The 10,112-nt window shown below is 35.5% G+C and overlaps 1 non-coding gene across 1 annotated transcript; it reads right to left on the bottom strand.

Annotated features, from left to right (window-relative positions):
* Nucleotides 1-6,635: 6,635 nt before the first annotated feature.
* LOC139846033 (small nucleolar RNA R71) lies at nucleotides 6,636-6,742 on the bottom strand. Its single transcript, XR_011758780.1, has one exon. It is a non-coding gene; the product is annotated as a small nucleolar RNA R71 (small nucleolar RNA).
* Between the last annotated feature and the right edge of the window lie 3,370 nt (nucleotides 6,743-10,112).

The raw sequence follows: 10,112 nt of genomic DNA, 5'->3' as shown, positions 1-10,112 counted from the left end.
CGCATGTGTATCGATTACCGTGAGCTGAACAAAGTAACCATCAAAAACTGATACCCTTTACCCTGAATCGATGATCTATTTGATCAACTCCAAGGTTCGAGCGTTTACTCCAAAATCGACTTAAGGTCGGGTTATCATCAACTGAGGGTTATAGAAGCCGATATACCGAAAACAGCCTTCAGAACTCGTTATGGCCACTACGAATTCATGGTTATGCCATTCGGTTTAACCAATGCACCCGCAGTTTTCATGGACCTCATGCACTGAGTATGTAGTCCATATTTAGATAAGTTTGTTATCGTCTTTATTGATGACTTCCTTATCTATTCGAAGAATAACCAAGAACACGAATAACACTTGAGACTTGTGTTAGAGCTGTTAAGAAAAGAACAACTTTATGCCAAGTTCTCTAAATGTGCTTTTTGGTTAAATGAAGTACAATTTCTTGGCCACGTAGTTAGTAGTAATGGAATCAAAGTTGATCCCGCCAAGATTGAAGCCATCAAAAATTGGGAGACCCCGAAAACTCCAATGCAAATACGTCAATTTTTGGGTTTAGCCGGTTATTATAGGAGATTTATTCAAGATTTCTCCCGAGTAGCTAAACCTTTAACCGCATTGACACATAAGGGGAAGAAGTATGAATGGACTTCCGAACAAGAGGGTGCCTTCCAATTGTTGAAAAAGAAGTTGACTACGGCACCTATTTTATTGTTACCTGACGGAATAGAAGATTTTGTTATCTACTGCGACGCATCAAGAATGGGTTTTGGGTGTGTTCTTATGCAACGGAAGAAGGTGATTGCATATGCTTCTCGACAACTCAAAATTCATGAACAAAACTACACCACACACGATCTGTAATGGGGCGCCGTTGTTTTTGGATTAAAGATGTGGAGACATTATCTATATGGGGTCAAGTTCATCATATACACTGACCATAAAAGTCTCCAACATATTTTAAATCAAAAGCAACTAAATATGAGTGAGCGTAGGTGGGTTGAGCTGCTAAATCATTATGATTGTGAAATCCGTTACCACCCGGGGAAAGCAAATGTGGTAGCCGATGCCTTGAGTCGAAAGGAAAGAGAACCTATTCGAGTAAAAGCTATGAACATGATTATTCATACTAATTTTACTACTCGAATAAAAGAGGCAAAACATGAGGTTTTGAAGGAAGGAATTTTTGGAAGGGAAATACCCAAAGGATTAGAAAAACAGCTTAATATTCGGGAAGACGGAACCAGGTATTTAGCTGAAAGAATTTGGGTACCAAGGAATGGTGATTTGAGGAAAGTGGTACTAGATGAAGCACATAAAACCAGATATTTAATACATCTCGGAGCGGGGAAAATGTACCAAGACCTCAAGAGAAACTTTTGGTGGCTAGGAATGAAGGCCGATATAGCCATATATGTAGGAGCATGTTAGACTTGTTCTAAAGTCAAAGTTGAGCATCAGAAACCATCAGGTCTACTTCAACAACCTGAAATCTCAGAATGGAAATGGAAAAACATTACCATGAATTTCATTGCTAAGTTACCGAGAACCGCAGGTGGTTATGATATGATTTGGGTAATAGTCGATCGTCTTAATAAGTCAGCACACTTTCTGCCAATAAAAGAAGAGGATGGTATAGATAAATTAGCACGATTATATCTGAAAGAAGTTGTTTCTAGACATGGTATACCAATATCTATTATCTCTGATCGTGATAGCAGATTTACTTCTAGATTCTGGCAGGCATTACACGAAGCATTGGGAACTCGTCTAGATTTAAGTACTGCCTATCATCCACAAATTGATGGGCAGAGTGAAAGGACGATTCAGACACTCGAAGACATGCTACGAGCATGTGTTATTGATTTTGGAAGCAGTTGGGATCAACATCTACCATTAGCTGAGTTTTCCTACAACAACAGCTATCATTCTAGTATTGAGGCGGCACCATTCGAGGCACTTTATGGGAGGAAGTGCAGGTCTTCGATTTGTTGGAGTGATGTGGGGGAAAAATAGACTACAGGTCCAGAAATTATCCAGGAAACTACCGACAAGGTCATTCAGATTCAGCAATGATTGAAAACAGCCCGGAGTCGGCAAAAGAGCTACGCTGATGTTAGGAGGAAACCTTTAGAGTTTGAGGAGGGTGATATGGTTATGCTTAAGGTATCACCTTGGAAAGGTGTTACTCATTTTGGAAAGCGAGGGAAATTGAGCCCAAGATACATTGGGCCATTCAAGATCGAAAAAGGCATTGGGCTGGTGGCCTATCGACTTGAATTACCTCCACAATTAGAAAAGATTCACAACATCTTTCATGTTTCGAACCTGAAGAAATGCCTAGCTACCGAAGATCTCATTATCCCTTTAGACGAAATTAAGATTGACGAGAAACTAAATTTCGTCGAAGAACCCATCGAAATTATGGATCGTGAGGTCAAACGACTCAAACAAAGTAAGATACCAATCGTTAAGGTTCGGTGGAATGCTAGTAGAGGACCTGAATTCACTTGGGAACGAGAAGACCAAATGAAGCTGAAGTACCCACATTTTTTTTCCGATATCGCACGTTAACTAGGTACTATTCTAAATTTCGGGACGAAATTTAATTTAACGGGTGTGTAATGTAACGACCCGGATTTTTCCGCTAATATATTGAAGATTAATATTTACATAATTAAATGTTTCCAACATGTTAAGCAATCAAACTTGTCAAGATATATATATTTGGAATTGATTTTATGCAAATGTTTGACCACCCAGTCTGTCTGACGATTCACGAACATCATAATTTGAAATAATTATATAATGATGTATATATGGATATATATATATATATATATATATATATATATATATATATATATATATATATATATATATATACTTATGATTTGTTAAAATGATATTTAAGTATCTCATTATATATAATAACAATTGGTTATATACATAAAATGAGATTACTAACTTAAAGACTTCAAGACTATATACATATATATAACGATTAACGTTGTAATAACTTCTAAATTAAAATGTATGTATATGTATTGTATTAATATGTATTAATACACTTTTGAAAGACTTAATAATATATATCAATATATTTATACTTAATAAAGATAGCTATACTCATTTTCTCATTCAATTTTATCAAGAATCCTATTTCGTATTCATACGGTATTTATACCCGAATAATACCCAGCTTCTATACGTATTTACTATAGGTATATGCATACCAAATCATTGATCTTAGCAGCCCTCAATCAGTTGTGAGACATGTATAAACATGATGTAGAATTGTGAGAACCATGGCTTGAAAACTAGTATGACTAAATGCATAAAATTACAAACCATGGAGCCATGTTGTTGTCCCCATTTTGATGCCAACATGTAGGATAAATAACCATCCATTTCATTCCAATTAACTACATCATTTTACCCTCTAAACACATACTCAAACACTCTCTCAAACCTCCATTTAATTCAGCAAGTATTGGTCTCATAATCCAAGTTATAATCATCATAACAAAGCTTGATCAAGAACACTTCAAGAATTCCAAGCCATCAAGGGTATCTTTGAACTCAAGACATTCTCCTTATTTCTCTAGCAACTTTACTCATTTTATTTAAGATAGTAACCTTATTCATAATCTTATTCGATTCGTATTCATATAGCTATCTTATTTTGAGTTATAACTAATAACAACAAGAACATAGTTTTGATTATTTCTAAACTTGTTTGCAAATAAACTTAATCCTTCTAACTTGACTTTTAAAATACTTCAACACATGTATTATGACAGTATGTCAAGCTAACATAAGGATATAAAACTTGTAAACACGAAGAACACCTTAAAATCGAATATACGCCGTCTTAGTCGAACGGGGGCTTTTTGGGTTTAATTTTAAAAACCTATCTTAAACTTTGAATTAAAAGATTTCCTTTGGTAAAAACTCTTATTTTATATGGATATGAAATATATCCAAAATCCATGGTTAAACTCAAAGTGGAAGTATGTTTTTCAAAAAGGGTCATCAAGATGCCGTTCTTACGACGGATATGACTATCTTCTCTTATTTGACACCTAAGATGTATTTTCGGCTATAAACCTATACTTTTTCTGTTAAGATTAATAATGTTGAGTTCAATACGAAACCATGGCAACTCGAATCACTCAAAACGGATTTGTAACGAAGAAATAATGGGTAAAACAAAATTGGATATTTTTCTTAATTTTTAGCTACTGACATGATTTATAAAAATGGATGCTAACCTTATCCTAGCTAACTTACCTTGTATCCTACATGTATTTATACATGTCTTGTTCCCGAACTTATGGAAATACAATTTATAATAGTCATGATTAAGTTCTACGACAATATATTATACTCTTAATAAAGATCGTAAGGCACCATATATATATATGACTTGACCACCGTGGACTCGTATACAAAGTTTTGACATATCATTTTGATTTCTTCTATATATATTATTGGAACGAACTATTAGACACCATTGGAAGTAATCTCGAGTTAGCTGTGGGTCAAAGTGGATTCCAAAATATTATATACTTTGAGTTGTGATCGAGCCTGAGACATGTATACAATGGGTCACGGATTGCTTCAGACAATATACATATTATGTGTCTTATTATATTAAGACAATATATTATAGTGTTAGTGAATTCTAACACAATATACGCATTTATATTTATACTATTGGACTATTGGACTACGAACGTTGGACTACTAACAATGGACAATTAAAATTATCACAAGTATCATAAGTATGGAATATTAAATATATATATATATATATATATATATATATATATATATATATATATATATATATATATATATATATATATATATATATATATATATATATATATATATATATATATATATATATCTTGACACAAGAATATTATTATTAGGTTCGTGAATTTGTCAAGAGGCCAAGTCTTATCACCATCTATTCAGAAATCATCACAAGTGAGTTATAGTCTCATTTTTACTATTTAAATTATTTTGGGATGAGAATACATGCAAAATTTATAAAAGTTTTACAAAATAAGCACAAGTTCATGGAACTACATTCTACGATTGAATTGTTATACCAGATATCTGTACTTATTATTATTATGCTTGGTAACCTAAGAATTAGTGAAAAACATTAATTGACGCGAATCCTAAAGGTAGTTCTACGGGCACCAACCACCCCCATTTTCGAATAGTGGAAATGCTTTAGTACTTCGAAGGGTTCTTGTCATACATTTGAATAGTGGAATATATGGTGCCAGATATCTTAAGCGCTTTATGTTAAGGTCGGTTACCAGGCGACTCATCGTATGAATGATTTTTGCAGTTGTAATGATCCTATGCATTTAATTAAATGAAATCTTGTGGCTTATTAAATGTTATGATTATTATATAGAAATTAAACCTATGACTCACCAACATTTTTGTTGACATTTTAAGCATGTTTATTCTCAGGTGAATATTAAAAACGCTTCCGCTGTCGTATGCCAACCCAAGGTCAAGATTTGGAGTCGGCATAATTGTTTATATTATTTAAACTTGCATTCAGAGTATTTGTTGTAATATATTTGATCATATTGTAATGGGTTGTGTAAAAACTTATTTATTTGAGGAGATTGTCTTTGATAGACAATCTAAATTATGTCATTAAGACCTTTATTCAATAATAAAGGTTATGGTTGTTTTTAAAAACGAATGCAAGATTTGAAAAACGTCTCATATAGAGGTCAAAACCTCGCAATGAAACCAATTAATATGAAACGTTTATAATTAATATGAACGGGGTATTTCAGTGTAAGTGAGAACTTATGTTGTGTGGCCATACAGGTTTGACGAACCCTCATTCGGATGAATGAATCGTATTTTCGGTATATAGTGTAGGTTCTAACACTATTATGCAGAGGTAAGATTCAGTTAAGCTTTGGTAATTGGGTGCTCGTGATATAGACAACATCTTTTGGGATGTATACGCTTTGATAATCAACTTATACTAAATCTTGTGGTTCAAAAACAACATTTACAAATACACCTATGATTTCACCAACGTTTTTCGTTGACAGTTTTCTATATGTTTCTCAGGTTCATACTTGGCTACTTGATACATGCTTCCGCACACTTTGATTACTTGCTTGGGGTCAAGCATACATGCATACGCTAGTGATAGCACCTTTGGATTCAAGCTTAATGTTTACATGCATACGCTATTGATAGCATTCTTGATTTTCAACTTATGCTATGTCGCAAGTTATTTCATTATACTTTACAACTTTCGTAAACTTAAACCTGTTGTCGAACTGTTTGGTAACTTAAAACTTTGCAAGTCATACACGTTTCAAATGAATGCGACATAATTTTGGTTAAACGCGTCTCATTTAGGGACTATGACCACGTATTGGGACCTAAGTTCCGTCAATGGAGATTTTGTCAGGTCGTTACATGAACAAGATATAGTTCATCTGTATCTGTTCCCCTATTCTTTAACTCTTCATGCAAAAACCTGGTTCGAGGGGTTAGAACCCAACTCTATCACCTCATAGGGGGAAATGTCAACAACTTTCTTAATCAAGTACTTTCCCCCATCAAAACAAATCAGACTTAGGAATGATATCGTAAACTTTCAACAAGCATACGATGAATCACTCTACACTGCATGGGAGAGATTTAAACATTTGCTTCGGAGATGCCCGAACCACAATCTTGAGAGCTCTGATCAGATTTTGACCTTCTGCAAGGTCTGAATCAGAACAACGAGTCTACTCTTGATGCTGTTTCTCAAGGTAACTTCATGAAATTCACCGCAGACGAGGCTTGGAGATTGATCGAGGAGATGACTATGCACCATCACGATTGGAACACGGAAGAGCACATTTCATCAGTAACACCGCTCTCCGCCTCCGATCCTATCAAAAATAAAACCATCAAATTTCTCTCGGACCAAATAGAAAACCTCACCAAAGAAGTCAGAGAGCTAAAGAAACTCCCGCAACATGTGTCTCAAGTGCAATTATGCCAGAATTGTACTGAACCACATTCGGCCAAGGTATACGAGGCTGAATGTGAGGACTCTGTTGTCTACTCCGATAAGATCCTAGCTCATCCGCACAACCCACTCACAAAATCTACTACCCCACCAGAGATAAGTCCAGATGATGTCCTACTGCGAATCATCTCCATGATCACAGCAAGACAAGAAGCAGCTGACTTAGTCATGACTAATCACTTGAGTAGTCTTGAAAATCAAATAAGTCAGCTAAATCAACGTCTCGATTCTTTAGGTTGTCCTAAAAATGACTTAAAGGTGGCACATAGCCAACTTTCAGTTTCTTCTAAGGAGAAGAAACTAACTAATACCCATTCGGTAGTAGTCATTGAGTCATCACCTAAACCTACTGAGAAACCACCCATTCCATTCCCAAGCCATCTCAAGCAAAGACATAACAAGATGAAATCTTTCAAGTTTGACGGTAAATTTTTGGACACTGTATCTAAAAATCCTCATAGTAAGAAGTATTTTAGGAAACTCCTATCATCCAAGGATAAGGTACCCGAAGTACCCAATGTCCCGCTGAACGCGGATGGTTCAGCCATTCTCTTAAATACTCTTCCTGAAAAACTAGGGGATACCGGACGATTTACCATTCCTTGTTCTATCTACCAATCTGGTACTATCTATTCTCTCGCTGAACTTGGTGCTAGCATCAATCTCATGACCTACTCACTATTCCAGAGACTCAAAATTGGAAACCTTAACCCTGCCAAAATTAGCATCCAGCTAGCAGACCAATCCACTAGATATCCTAAGGGAATAGCTGAGAACGTCATGGTTAAGGTCGACAAATTCCTTTTTTCGACCGACTTTGTGGTTATGGACTATAAAGAAGACATGAAAACCACTATCATCTTAGGAAGGCCTTTCATGAATACAGCCAAATCAATCGTTGACGTTTATTCATGGACTATCACCCTGAGAGCCGTGGAGTAGAGGTCACTTTCACGACCGACGAGTCTATATGTCCTTCTGATGAGAACGCCGAAGTAAATACCATCTCCACTTGGAAATTCGCCTTCTATTCCGAGAATGAAGAGAAGAAAATAGAAGTAGCAGACAAGAAGAATAACCACTCTACACCAACCCAATCTTTACTCCCACCTTATTTTGATCTTTTAATGACTGTAGAGGATTTCGTTCTAGAAGAACTCTCTGAACCAATTATACTTAAATCTCCCGACCAGAGTGACGAGGAGGTGGATGAAGAAATAGAAATGGAAAGCCCGGATAAGAAGAAAGAGATGGAGGATTCTATCACCGAAGTAGTTGTTAATGTTGCTACCATATTAGAGACGTCAATGGACATCGTCCCACCTCCATCCTTAGAATACAACATTACGACCAACCCGAAGTCACAAAGAAGAAAGACGGGTTTTGCGTCAGGGCTACCTTATAAACCATAACTCCGCTACATAATGGCATACACATCATGGAGTGATGAGGACACCTTTGACCAACCCGCACCAATCAAGGAGGTAAAAGAAGTTGATAGCTTTGTTATACCTCAAGTTAAACAAAACATTCACTTCCAACCACCTTCTCCTCTAATTGGACATACCTTATTCTATGTTCGAATCAATTCCATCGGTATGTTCCAATATTACCTCTTGTCTACTGATGGATGCAAGGGAGCCGTCTAGATTTCTTTAGAAATAAGGCTAGAGTCAAGCTTGTGACTCGAACAAAAACAAGCGCTTCTCGGGAGGCAACCCGTGTGTGTTTATTTTTCTATAGCTTTAGTAGTAGTTAGATTATGATAATTAGGTTAATTGAATAAGTGAAAAGTGAAACTTAAAATAAAATTTTCAACATTTCTTAGGATGAATGCACATCTCCTACTTGTCTAGAGCTTAAGTGAATTAATTGCTACATTATTTCAAAAGTTTTAAAATGAAAGGCAATCAACACTTTAAGTGTGGGATTAAGCTATTTAGTCATATACTGATTTGTTGAATTTTCAAAAACCTAATTTTGAAACCCTCAAGTTTTTAAATATCTCTTTTTCATCAAAACGCAAATAAGTGAGTCTATGACCTAAAGTTTAATCACCTGTCTAGGTTTGATCTTTTCCATTTTTACAAGTAATAGACAGTTATTGATGCCTGTGATGGAGACTCTTTGAATAATGATAAAACGACAAGGAAACCGTTGATTATTTCATTGCAAGTATTGGTGGATGTTGTTTGGAGGATGAGAATGCCCTAATAAGCTCGAGTACACTTCAAGAAGACCAATTCAAATCCAGCGGAAGATGGTTCTGACTCAGTCTACCTTCAGATCCTCAGCTCACAGCCGCACCCAAGGGGAGTAATTCATTTTTTTTCTCTTCGTTTATTTATTTTGCTTCGTTATATCCTTAAACTATACCATATCCTAAGCTTATCACTAAGTGTGGGATTCCAACCCAATAATGAGATTACATACATTTTCCGACATGTTCAAACACTAAGTGTGGGATTTTAGCTCCCTAAAATCTAAGATTAAACATTAGGGACAATGTTCCTCTAAGTGTGGGATAGTGGTGTAGCACACCGTAATTAGCTATGAGATGCTCGAAAAATGTTCTTAACTTAAAATTTTACTAATGATTTTCGAGTATACCTACTATTTAGATTCTTTGTCCTCGACGTAAATTTTTCAAAAATTTTGACTAAATGATACTTTCTGAAAAAGTACTTTCGAAAATCAAGCGTATTTGTTCTAAAATTAAGACAAATGAGGATAGAAAATCTTCTTAAGGATGAATTGATTCTCTAAAAGAATATTGCATGACTAGGTATTATCGGCCTAATATAATTGTTGTGAGGCACCCCAAAAATGGCCCAATAAGCATTCATTTTAATGCTCCACTATCTTTTCCATTGAGAGTGCCAATGTTAGCATTTAGAGTTAGAACTTGACCTTGACATACATTTCGAGGCCAATGGTTAGTAAGCGCCATACGTGGTGTAGGTGCGATACTCCTTTCGAAATTATTCTGAATAGAGAAGACAAAAACCATTTGTTTCCGTTTCCACTC

This window comes from Rutidosis leptorrhynchoides, chromosome 4 (genome assembly GCF_046630445.1).
Source record: "Rutidosis leptorrhynchoides isolate AG116_Rl617_1_P2 chromosome 4, CSIRO_AGI_Rlap_v1, whole genome shotgun sequence".
Lineage (NCBI taxonomy): Eukaryota > Viridiplantae > Streptophyta > Magnoliopsida > Asterales > Asteraceae > Rutidosis > Rutidosis leptorrhynchoides.
The sequence above is the reverse complement of the archived record's forward strand: the minus strand, read 5'-3'. Positions and strand labels throughout refer to the sequence as shown.